Below are 13,231 nucleotides of genomic sequence, written 5' to 3'. Positions count from 1 at the left end.
TCTATAAAATTCTCTCTAGCTCGAAGAATTAGTTTGGTTCTCTCTATAAAAATAGTTAAGGAAAAAGGGGATATGAGATATTTTAAACAAAAAACATAATTGACAAACATTCAATGTGGAGACTTTACTCAATAATGCACGAACGTCCATTATCACATAACTTTATAGTACAAGGTAGAAAATTTATCTCACATTACAAAAAAAGTTACTTATGCGGACATCAATTATCACGACCCCAAATTCCCTCTGTAGGATATCGTGATGACACCTAGTCTCTGAGATTAGGTAAGCCTATCAATTTTGCGGAATATCAAAATCTAAACTTGAAACTCAAATCTCGACATATGAAATAAATAAAAACTGCAATTCAAAATAGTTACAACTCCCAAAACTTGGTAGAAATAAGTCACAAGCTTCTAAGAGAAATACTGAGTGTCTCTTTACATCAGAGTCCAAAGAGAATGAGGAGAACAACATAATAAAGATAGAGGGTGACTCTGAGGTCCGCGGATGCTAGCAGATATACCTTGAAGTCTCCGCATATATCTAGCTCACTGATACTTGGTCTGTTAGGAAGTGCCTGGATTTTCACAAAAAGATGTTTAGAAGTGTAGTATGAGTACACCACAGCGGTATGCAATAAGTGCCAAGCCTAACCTCGGTAGAGTAGTGACGAGGTCAGGTCAGGCCGTACTAGAATTAATAAAAGACAGGATGAAAATTTAACAATATAATAATAAAAATGACAATGGCAATGAATCAAGTAAGTAGTATGTCACAATTTAACTATACAGAATAAGGGCAAATAATACCTCGCGGAAGAAAAACAGAAATTTACAACTTTAAGGAAAACACAAAATAATCAAAGGCAAATGCAGCCATAGAGAAATATCAACAAGGGCACTCCCGAGGTACCGCCTCGTAGTCCCAAGTCATAAATAAATTTACATTATCTCATTTTCTTATATCACCGTGGGAGCCTTCACATTTAATTTTAAAGAAATAATTTTCCCGAAATAGCATCCCGTATTTTAGCATACTGCATGACTTCTAGCAGTTTCCCTACTATCCTCGCGTATCAAGCCACCCTTATCTCACTTCATGCATTTCAATACCCAGACCTTATACCACCGCATGCGTATCAGTATCACAATATATTATAATTTGAACCTCAAGTGCCCAATATTTTGATTTGTCGAAATAAATCAACAATAATATTTATTTTCCACAATAAGGAGCTCACGACTCAATCACAATGTATACAAAAATCTCAACAAAATATTCGGGAGGGAATTGCCCAACAAAAATAATATTTCACAATTTTAACACGTTGCCTCAATAACAAATTTTTAAATGTCAATTACTTCATGATATTAATAATTCAATTTAAGAAATTCAACTTTCAAATAATGAGCATATTATTTGAAAGTTCGTAGTTAAATTAGGCTTGAATGGCTAAAATAAAAATTTAAGCTTGGTAGTTTGACTGGCGAGTTGACTTTTGGATATCGGGGTCGGAATCCGAGAAATTTGAATAAGTCTGTTATGTCAATTATGACTTGTGTGTAAAATTTGAGGTCAATCGGCCTTGATTTAATAGGTTTCAGCATCGAATGTAGAAGTTAAAAATGTTTAAGTTTTTGTAAGCTTGAATTGGGGTATGATTCGTGGTTTTAGCTTTGTTTGATGTGATTTGAGCTTTCGACTAAGTTCATATGATTTTTTACGACTTGTTGGTGTATTTGGTTGAGTTCCTGGGGGCCTCGGGTGAGTTTCAGATGGTTAACAGACTGAATTTTAGACTTGGAACTTTACTAGATTTTTTCTGATGCATCATCTAGTTTCCTTCTTTGCTTTCGCGGTGGGAGTCACGCGTTCGCGAAGAACAATTGGAGACAGGCAAAGATTTGTTCTTTGCACTCGTGAAGCAATGGATGCATTCGTGGAGGGTGAGGACTAGTGTGCATCTCGAACGCGAGAGAGGAGACGTGTTCGCGAAGAAGAGTGACGGACGAGGTGGACTTCACGCGTTAGCGTACACGTTCGCGAGTGAGGCGTCGCTTTCGTGAAGTCCAGGGAACCTTGTACATCGCGTTCGCCAGAGGACCCTCATGTTCGCGAAGAGGAAATCTTGGACAACACATTTTGTGCTTCACGAACGCGAGGCAATGGTCGCGTTCGCGAAGAAGAAACTACTGGACAGAAACAATGGGGTAAGTGTTCTTAACTCAATTTTGGTCAAATTACCCGAATCGATGGTTTTATTTAGCATTTAATCAATGATTTAAGTTGGAAAACTTTGAAAAACCTCTTAGTTAAATTTTAAGATTTGAGGGTCGAGTTGATGTCGAAATTTAGTAAAATTTGTATGGTTGGACTCGTGGTTGAATGGGCGTTCATATTTTGTAGCGTTGGTTGGGTTCCAAGACGTGGTCCCCACGCGAGATTTTTGAGTTAAATTTCGGATTTTTGTTGAAAATTTTGTATTTTCATATGGAATTAATTCCCATAATTTGTATTGAATGAATTGAATTAATTGCGAATAGATTCGAGCTGATCGGAGTCGGAAAATCGAGGGAAATGCATTCTTATTGACTGATTGAACTTTGATTGAGGTAAGTGACTTGCCTAACCTTGTGTGGGGAAAATTCCCCTTAGGATTGGTATTGATATAATAATTGTGATGTGTTGAAAGTCGTGTACGCAAGGTGACGAGTCTGTACACGGGCTAAATGTGGAAGATTATGTCTTTAAATTGTGTAGATCATTGTTGCATATTAATTATATTATTTTATCCAACTATATTCATCATCGTTTGTCTATTTTTACATTTTAAATTTGCCTTACCTTTTCCTGCTAATTGCTTTACGTGTTTAGTTGAAGCTTTGTTTCTTTTATTCGGACACGATCCTAAGTCAAAAATCACCATACGGAGCTATTGAAATCATCAAAACTCTATTCCGGTCAACATTTTCAACTTAAGTGCTAAATCTTGGATCTAAATGTTCCAATTCATTCCAAAACCTCATCGGACCCGAACCGACTACCCCGGCAAGTCATACAACAACTGTAAATCATAGATTGAATAGTAAATGGGGGAACGTGGTTGTAATACTCGAAATGATCGGCCTGGTCGTTGCATTATCCCCTTCTTAAACAAACCTTCGTCCTCGAACTAGTATAGAGACATACCTGAAGTGGTGAAAAGACGAGGATAATGGCTGCGCATATCATGATCGATCTCCCAAGTAGCCTCCTCGACCAGATGACCCCTCCACTGAACGTTTACTGAAGTAATGCTCTTTGATCTCAACTTTCTAACCCATTTGTTTAAAATGGCCATTGGTTCCTCAACATATGATAGATCCTTGTCCAACTCGACTGAGCTAAAGTCTAATACATGAGATGGATTGATGTGATACTTCCGGAGTATGGAAACATGGAACACTGGATGAACTGCTATGACACTAGGTGGTAGTGCAAGTGTGTAAGAAACCTCTCAATTCTCTCAAGAATCTCAAAAGGCCCAATATACCTAGGGCCCAACTTGCCCTTCTTCCCGAATATCATAACACCCTTCATGGGAAAAACCCGGAACAAGACCCGCTCACCAACAATGAATTCAACATCACGAACCTTCCGATCCGCATAACTCTTCTGTCTAGATTGGGCTGTACGAAGCCGATCCTAAATCAATTTAACCTTTTCCAAAGCATCATGAACCGTGTCTGTGCCCAATAACCTAACCTCGCCCGACTCAAAACAACCCACTGGAGATCGGCACTGCCTCCCATATAAGTCCTCATACGTGGCCATCTGAATACTCAACTGGTAACTGTTGTTGTAAGCAAATTTTGCAAGCGGTAAGAACTAATCCCAAGCACCCCAAAATCCATCACACACACATGAAGCATATCCTTCAATATCTGAATAGTGCACTCTGACTGTCCATTCGTCTGAGGGTGAAATATTGTACTCAACTGTACCCGAGTACCTAACTCATGTTGTACGGCTCTCCAGAACTGTGATGTAAACTGTGTACCCCTATCAGAGATTATAGATACCGGTACTCCATGAATTCTGACAATCTCACAAATGTAAACTTGAGCCAGCTTCTACGAAGAGTAAAGAGTAACCACATAAATGAAATGAGCTGACTTGGTCAATCTATCCACGATCACCCAAATTGTATCGAACTTCCTCTGAATTCGTTGGAGCCCAACAACGAAATTCATAGTAATCCACTTCATTGCCATTCTGGAATCTCTAACTTGTGAAGCAATCTACCCGGTCGCTGATGTTCATACTTCACCTGCTGTCAATTTAGGCACCGAGCTACATATTCCACTATGTCTTTCTTCATCAACCTCTACCAATAGTGTTGTCTCAAGTTCTGATACATCTTTGCAACACCCGGATGAATGAAGTACCACAAACTGTGAGCCTCCTGGAGAATCAACTCATGCAAACCATCTATATTGGGCACACATAGACTTTTATGCATCTGTAATACACCGTCATTTCCAATAGTGACTTCCTTGGCATCACCGTGCTTTACCGTGTCCTTAAGGACAAGCATATAGGGGTCATCATACTGACGGTTTCTGATTCGATCATAAAGAGAAGACAGAGAAACCACAGAAGCCAAAACGTGGCTCGGCTCAAAAACATCCAATCTAATAAACTAGTTGGCAAAGGCCTAAACATCCAAGGCTAATGGCCTCCCCGCTACCGATAAATATGATAAGTTTCCCAAACTCTCCACCTTATGACTCAAGGCATCGGCCACAACATTAGCCTTCCCAGGGTCATAGAGAATAGTGATATCATAATCTTTAAGCAACTCCAACTACCTCCGCTGCCGCAAATTAAGATCCTAATGTTTAAACAGATGTTGTAGACTCCGATGATCGGTATAAACCTCACAATGGATACCGTACAAATAATGTCGCCAAATCTTCAAGGCATGAACAATAGCTGCTAACTCAAGGTCATGGACCAGATAATGCTTCTCACATACCTTTAACTATTTGGACGCATAGGCAATCACCCTACCGTCTTGCATCAACACTGCGCCAAGAACAATAAGCGACGCATCACAATACACAGTATAAGACCCTGAACCTGTAGGCAACACCAATACTGGGTCTATAGTCAAAACTATCTTAAACTTTTGAAAGCTCTCCTCATATTCCTCAGTCCACCTGAACGGAGTACCCTTGTGGGTCAATTTGGTCATAAGTCCAGCAATAGAAGATAAATCCTCAACAAATCGGCGATAATACCCTGCCAAACCAAGGAAACTCCGGATCTCCGTAGCTGAGGACGGTGTGGACCAACTCTGCACTACCGCAATCTTCTTTGGATCTACCTTGATCCCCTCATAATAAACTATATGACCAAAAATTCCCACTGAATCAAGCCAGGATTCACACTTTGAAAATTTTACATATAACTTCTTTTCTCTCAAATTCTAAAGCATAGTCCTCAGGTTCTACTCATGATCCTCCCAACTCAAGGAATACACCAGAATGTCCTCGATAAACACAATGGCGAAAGAATCAAGATAGGGATGAAAAACACTGTTCATTAAGTGCAAGAATGTTGCTGGGGGATTAGTCACTCCAAATGACATTTACAAGGAACTCAGAATGACCATATCGAGTCCTAAAAGCAGTCTTCAAGATATCTAGCTCCCGAATCTTTAATTGGTGATAGCCTGAATGCAAGTCAATCTTAGAGAACACTCTGGCACCCTAAAGCTAATCAAATAGGTCATCAATAAGTGGTAATAGATACATATTCTTCACTATAACCTTGTTCAACCGGCGATAATCAATACACGTCCGCATAGAACCATCCTTCTTCTTCGTAAATAAGAAAGGAGCACCCCAAGGCGATACACTGGGCTGAACAAAACATTTATCAAGCAAATCCTATAACTGCACTTTTAATTCCTTCAATTCTACTGGGGCCATATGATATGGTGAAATAGAAATGGACTGAGTGCCCGATAATAAATCAATGCTAAAGTCAATGTCACGACCCAACTGGAGGGTCATGACTAGCACCCGGGCCATACTTGCCGAGCACCAACGTACATTTTATCTAACCTTCCTTATTATCTTTAAGGGCCGACAAGATCAATATAAATGGTAGACATGGATCATGAACATCCAACAATGAAAGATAATGTCATGAACATACATAACATGGGACGACAAGACTGTCAAGAAACTATATATAAGGTACGAGCTACCATGAGTCGACACCTGTCTATGAGCCTCTAAAAGAACATAAGTGCTACAACATTTCCGGAACAGGGCCCCAACATACCCATAAGGTCTATAACAAAAATGCATACCAAGACCACGGCAAGTCCGGAGAAGGGATCTCGCCAATAAGCGCTGAACTGGACAGCCTACTGTGGTGGGGGAGCTACGTCTACCTATCTATCAGGACCTGCAGCACGACATGCAGCGTCCACAAATAAAAAGGACGTCAGTACGAATAAAGTACTGAGTATGTGAGGCAAGAAAGCATAAGTAAGAACAGTAATGTAAACATGGATAGAGAATATACAACCTGTGACATCTGGGTACCTCTGAGGGCTACTGACATGAAATACATGATACATACATATATATACATAAACTTTTAAAACATATGCCTTTGTGGGCATCATCATCATCATATCGTACCCGGCCATAATAGGCTCGGTAAAACGTACCCGGCCATCATAGGGCTCGGTAGAATCGTACCCGGCCACGTGGAGCTCGGTAAAACCCAACTGATCAGTGGTTGCACAATAGGTGCCATACCCGGCCAACTATAGCGCGGCTCGGTAGAGTAAAATAGATACATATATATGATGCATGTTGGACTCATTGGAATCACATTTTGAACCTTTCGGAGTGACGTAAGGTCGGTATCCTTCGTACACGTTATTAGGATTAACTCTTCATCAAGAAACTTATAAGAATCAGGAACTACCAACAACATTGATAATATAAGAATAAGAGAAGTAACATCAATACCAATCGTTTCATAAGAAGGGCAGCAATGTAAGTACTGCTAGCTTCTAAGAGTAGAGTATCTTTGGGAGCTCGTTCATTACATTATGTACAATCGGAGTCGTGCAAAAGAATGAAGGGGATAGCCTCACATACCTTGTATATACTGCCCAACCTCAAGCTATGCAAATGTCACGACTCCTTAGTCTACAATAAAAGAAATGACACTATCATTATCGTTTAAGCGTCGTAACTATTATGTATCGACCGCAACCTATTTTACGATGAAACGGACAGCACCTCCCCTATTTATATGACTTCACACAAGTCAATACAATCACCAAACAGCCCAAACAACATCATTAATAATCATATTGAGCCTCCAAAACAGTCCACCAACTAACAACATTACTACCAAGCCTTTCGATATATATTTCACAAGTTCTAGCATCAACGACTTAGCCACAACTTGGATAATCTTAAATATATATAGAGTAAGAGGTTCATTACCTTTAAACAGAAAGAACAACTCCAATTTGACCTTAATTTTCCACGAAATATCCCTTCAATTCTGCCACAAGAACAAGGAAGCGAAACTAGCAATTAATTCGGGTTTTTCGGCACTAGAATTACTTTAAAAGATTTGAAATCACCTAGGGTTGATATTAAAAACTTGAAGGTTTATTTACAGGACATAAAACACTTAAAACAACCTCCCACACGAGCTGGAACAACACAAAAATCAGCAACAACAAGAAGAACAAGAAACTTACTAGCGCCACGGGATTCTCGACACTTGATTTGTGTTGTTTGCCCTTTGTTTGGGTCTAGGATCATGAGAGAACCTTGAGAGAGTGTTTTTAGGTTTCTAAGGTCTGAATATACTGAAATGGGTTGAGGTATCTTATATATGTCCATATGTCTTAAACCGCCTTTGTGGGCCCCATAGAGAGCAGCTTGGCGCACTCTCGCGAAAATGCGAATATCTCTCTATTCCGAGATCGTATCAATGAACGGTTTAATGCGTTGGAAACTAGACTCATAGATCTTCAATTTGATAGGTAGATCACCCCATAATTCTAAGCACATTGGAAGAAAAATGCAGTAACATTTGACCTAAAGTTTAAGTAAAATTATAAACCTAAGTTGCGATAACTTTTATCAACTTTTGTTTCATAACTCGCTTGACTTCAAGACTTATGATGCAGATATTATATGATTCAAATACATTAAAACAAGACCTCTTGGGACAGTTAATCACCTCTAGTGTTACCCGAAAATACGGATTACAACATCCTTGATTCGTTTAACTTCTAATATTTGTTAACCACTCTTATACACCCTTGTATCGTTTAAGACCAATAGGATTAACTTCTTATCATCTCAAAGATAATCTCTTCTTGGATTTACATCGACTAACTTACGACGTGATCTATGGTATGCGAATTTGGGTTGTAACACTCTCTCCCATTTAGGAACATTCATCCTCGAATGTAAGGGTTTATGGGGTGTCTAACTCATCGTGGATTCCGACGGAGATTTCTGGCTGAGTTTCCCCCATAAAATGGACACTAGCCAAACTTGCAAGCAGTTCAACCCAACCTATGGCCTTACAAGACTATACAAAGCATTATGGATATGTACATTATCTGCATATCACCATTTTGTATTTAAAAAAAGAGTATTCACAAGCTATTGCTTACCTCATAGAGCCGTTTCACCTTATAATGCGTCCTTCTTTCCCCTGACATCCTCGTTATCTTCACTCTGGAATAGGTAAGGGTATTTAGACTTCATCTCCTCTTCTGCTTCCCATGTCATTTCTTTTATATTCTTGTTCCTCCATAATACTTTCACGGAAGCTACATCCTTTGTTCTCAGCTTGCGGACTTGTCGATCTAATATAGCCACTGGCAGTTCATCATATGATAGATCCTTTGTAACTTGTACATCTTTGATAGGGACGACCCGAGAAGGGTCTCCAATACATTTCCTCAACATAGATACATGGAATACCGGGTGGACAAATTCCAATTCAGATGGCAATTCTAACTCGTAAGCAACCTGTCCAATTCGTCAAAGAATTTTGTACGGCCCAATATACCGTGGACTCAACTTACCCTTCTTCCCAAAACGCATAACACCCTTCATCGGCGAGATCTTCAGGAAAACCCAATCACTAACCTCAAATTCCAGATCACGACGTCGGACATCAGAATAAGATTTTTGCCTGCTTTGTGCCGTCCTCAGACGCTCTTGTATCAGTTTCACCTTCTCAATGGCTTGGTAAATCAAATCTGGCCCATATAATTCTGTCTCACCGATTTCGAACCATCCAACTGGTGATCTACATCTCCTCCCGTACAGTGCCTCATACGGGGCCATTTTAATACTGGAATGGTAGCTATTATTTTAGGCAAATTCTATAAGTGCCAGATGGTCATCCCAATTCCCCTTGAAATCTAGAACACATGCTCGTAGCATATCTTCAAGCGTCTGGATGGTACGTTCAGCCTGTCCGTCAGTCTGCGGATGGAATGCAGTGCTGAGATTTACTTGTGTGCCTAAACCCTTCTGAAAAGACCTCCAAAAGTTAGCCGTAAATTGAGCTCCTCGGTCTGATATAATAGATACCGGCACACCATGAAGCCTAACAATCTCCTTGATATACAACTTCGCATAATCTTCAGCCGTGTAAGTTGTCTTAACTGGCAGAAAATGGGCAGATTTTGTAAGTCGATCAACTATCACCCAGATGGAGTCAAACTTATGATAAGAGCGAGGTAATCCAATAATGAAGTCCATATTAATCACCTCCCATTTCCAGGTCAGAATCTCTATATTCTGAATCAATCCACTAGGTTTCTGATGCCCGATCTTTACTTGTTGACAATTAGGACACTGGGCTACAAATTCTGCAATAGACTTCTTCATGTTATCCCACCAATATTGCTCCTTAACGTCATGATACATCTTTGTCGAGCCAGGATGGATAGAATATCGGGACTGGTGAATCTCAATCATAATCTTCTCTCGCAACCCTGCCACACTAGGTACACATAATCGGCCCTGGTATCTTAGTGTCCTATCTCCTCCGATCTTGAAAGCTGTAATCTTACACTACTGAATTCCCTCTCTCAATCTTACTAAGGTAGGATCTTCATATTGCCGTGCTTTTACCTCGGCTACCAAAGATGATTCTGCTGTATTCTGTACAGTAACACCTCCGTCATCAGAGTCCAACAATCTGATTCTCATATTGGCCAGCAGGTGAAGCCCTTTGGTCAACCCTTGTCTACCTGCCTCAATATGTATTAAGCTTCCCATTCACTTACGGCTGAGAGCATCTGCCACAATATTAGCTTTACCGGGATGGTACAATATCTCAACATCGTAGTCTTTCAGTAATTCAAGCCACCTACGCTGCCTCAAATTCAACTCCTTCTGCTTGAAGATGTATTGTAAACTCTTGTGATCTGTGTAGATGTCAACATGGATGCCATATAAGTAGTGTCGCCATATCTTCAAAGCATATATTACTGCAGCCAATTCCAAATCATGAGTCGGGTAATTCTTTTCATGCTTCTTCAATTGTCTTGATGCATAAGCAATCACCTTCCCACGTTGCATCAATACGCACCCCAAACCTATACCTGAGGCATCACAATATACCACATAACCTTCTGTTCCTTCTGGGAGAGTGAGCACTGGCGCGGATGTCAATTGATTCTTTAGCTCCTGAAAACTATGTTCACAAGCATCAGACCACTGGAACTTAGTTTTCTGTGTTAACTTAGTCAATGGTGCTGATATAGAGGAAAACCCTTCTACAAACCGCCTATAATATCTTGCTAGCCCCAGGAAGCTGCGGACTTCTAACGGTGTTGTAGGTCTCGGCCAATTCTTCACTGCATCGATCTTCTGAGTGTCGACCTTAATACCCTCATCAGATATCACATGGCCAAGGAATGCTACTGAGTTCAGCAAGAATTCACATTTAGAGAGCTTAGCATATAACTTATGATCCTGAAGGGTCTGGGCATAAGCCTGAATACGGGAAATATCCATGCCCTCTACCAAGGAGGCTGTTGTGCACTCATTTATCAGATGTGGTCACCCTATCACTCATCTCGGCCACCATATGGGGAGTATACCTTGATAAAGAATCAAACTATATACTATACTCTCATGCACTCATATTACCCTGTCGAAGGTTCAAGAACTTATCAGCTCTAGCTCATCGTATCTCAGCTGGTAAGTAGTGATGAAGAAAGGCCTCAGAAAATTCCTTCCACACGGCTGGAGGAGCGTTCGGACCCCTAGATCTCTCCCAACTATCATACCATAAAATCGCTAAATCCCATAACCGATAAGAAGCCAACTCTACTGCCTCTGTATCACTAGCATGCATAACACGCAATGTACAATGAACCTGATCAATAAATGTTTGTGGGTCCTCCTTGGGGTCTGATCTGGTAAACACTGGAGGGTCTAGATTAATAAAATCACGAACTCTCGCACTAACCGGTTTATCAGCAGCACCGGTATTCTGCCTCTGAGCCTGAGCAGCTACCAAGCTAGTCAACAATTGCACCGCACTGCGCATATCATGGTCTGTAGTGCCAGACGGAGGAACTGGATGTACTGGGTGCCTCCTAATATCCTCTGGAGGAGACGGAGAGGTATGAGACGGCATCTCACTCTGAGCCTCACTTTGGCCTGCTCTGGCTGGAGGGACCTGAATGTTACCCTCGCCCACAGCTGTATCAAGCCATTTACTAATCGCTTGCTTCCTAGTCGAAGGCATCGCTGAAAGAAAACAATGTGAATATTAGATATGAACACTTACGACTCAACTCTACGCACGATCTAGATTTAGGAAGAAGGTAACAACCCTAGATGTCATGTAGCCTCCTGATTATAAATGTGGCGCGCTACACATCCATAATCAAAACTCTACTAGACACGGCTCATAGACAACCCCTAGGACAGACTTGCTCTGATACCAAGTTTGTCACGACCCAACTGGAGGGTCATGACTAGCACCCGGGCCATACTTGCCGAGCACCAACGTACATTTTATCTAACCTTCCTTATTATCTTTAAGGGCCGACAAGATCAATATAAATGGTAGACATGGATCATGAACATCCAACAATGAAAGATAATGTCATGAACATACATAACATGGGACGACAAGACTGTCAAGAAACTATATATAAGGTACGAGCTACCATGAGTCGACACCTGTCTATGAGCCTCTAAAAGAACATAAGTGCTACAACATTGCCGGAACAGGGCCCCGACATACCCATAAGGTCTATAACAAAAATGCATACCAAGACCACGGCAAGTCCGGAGAAGGGATCTCGCCAATAAGCGCTGAACTGGACAGCCTACTGTGGTGGGGGAGCTACGTCTACCTATCTATCAGGACCTGCAGCACGACATGCAGCGTCCACAAATAAAAAGGACGTCAGTACGAATAAAGTACTGAGTATGTGAGGCAAGAAAGCATAAGTAAGAACAGTAATGTAAACATGGATAGAGAATATACAACCTGTGACATCTGGGTACCTCTGAGGGCTACTGACATGAAATACATGATACATACATATATATACATAAACTTTTAAAACATATGCCTTTGTGGGCATCATCATCATCATATCGTACCCGGCCATAATAGGCTCGGTAAAACGTACCCGGCCATCATAGGGCTCGGTAGAATCGTACCCGGCCATGTGGAGCTCGGTAAAACCCAACTGATCAGTGGTTGCATAATAGGTGCCATACCCGGCCAACTATAGCGCGGCTCAGTAGAGTAAAATAGATACATATATATGATGCATGCTGGACTCATTGGAATCACATTTTGAACCTTTCGGAGTGACGTAAGGTCGGTATCCTTCGTACACGTTATTAGGATTAACTCTTCATCAAGAAACTTATAAGAATCAGGAACTACCAACAACATTGATAATATAAGAATAAGAGAAGTAACATCAATACCAATCGTTTCATAAGAAGGGCAGCAATGTAAGTACTGCTAGCTTCTAAGAGTAGAGTATCTTTGGGAGCTCGTTCATTACATTATATACAATCGGAGTCGTGCAAAAGAATGAAGGGGATAGCCTCACATACCTTGTATATACTGCCCAACCTCAAGCTATGCAAATGTCACGACTCCTTAGTCTACAATAAAAGAAATGACACTA

The sequence above is a fragment of the Nicotiana tabacum genome, chromosome 17 (assembly GCF_000715075.1).
Source record: "Nicotiana tabacum cultivar K326 chromosome 17, ASM71507v2, whole genome shotgun sequence".
Classification (NCBI taxonomy): Eukaryota; Viridiplantae; Streptophyta; class Magnoliopsida; order Solanales; family Solanaceae; genus Nicotiana; species Nicotiana tabacum.
This window is presented reverse-complemented; position numbering follows the sequence as displayed.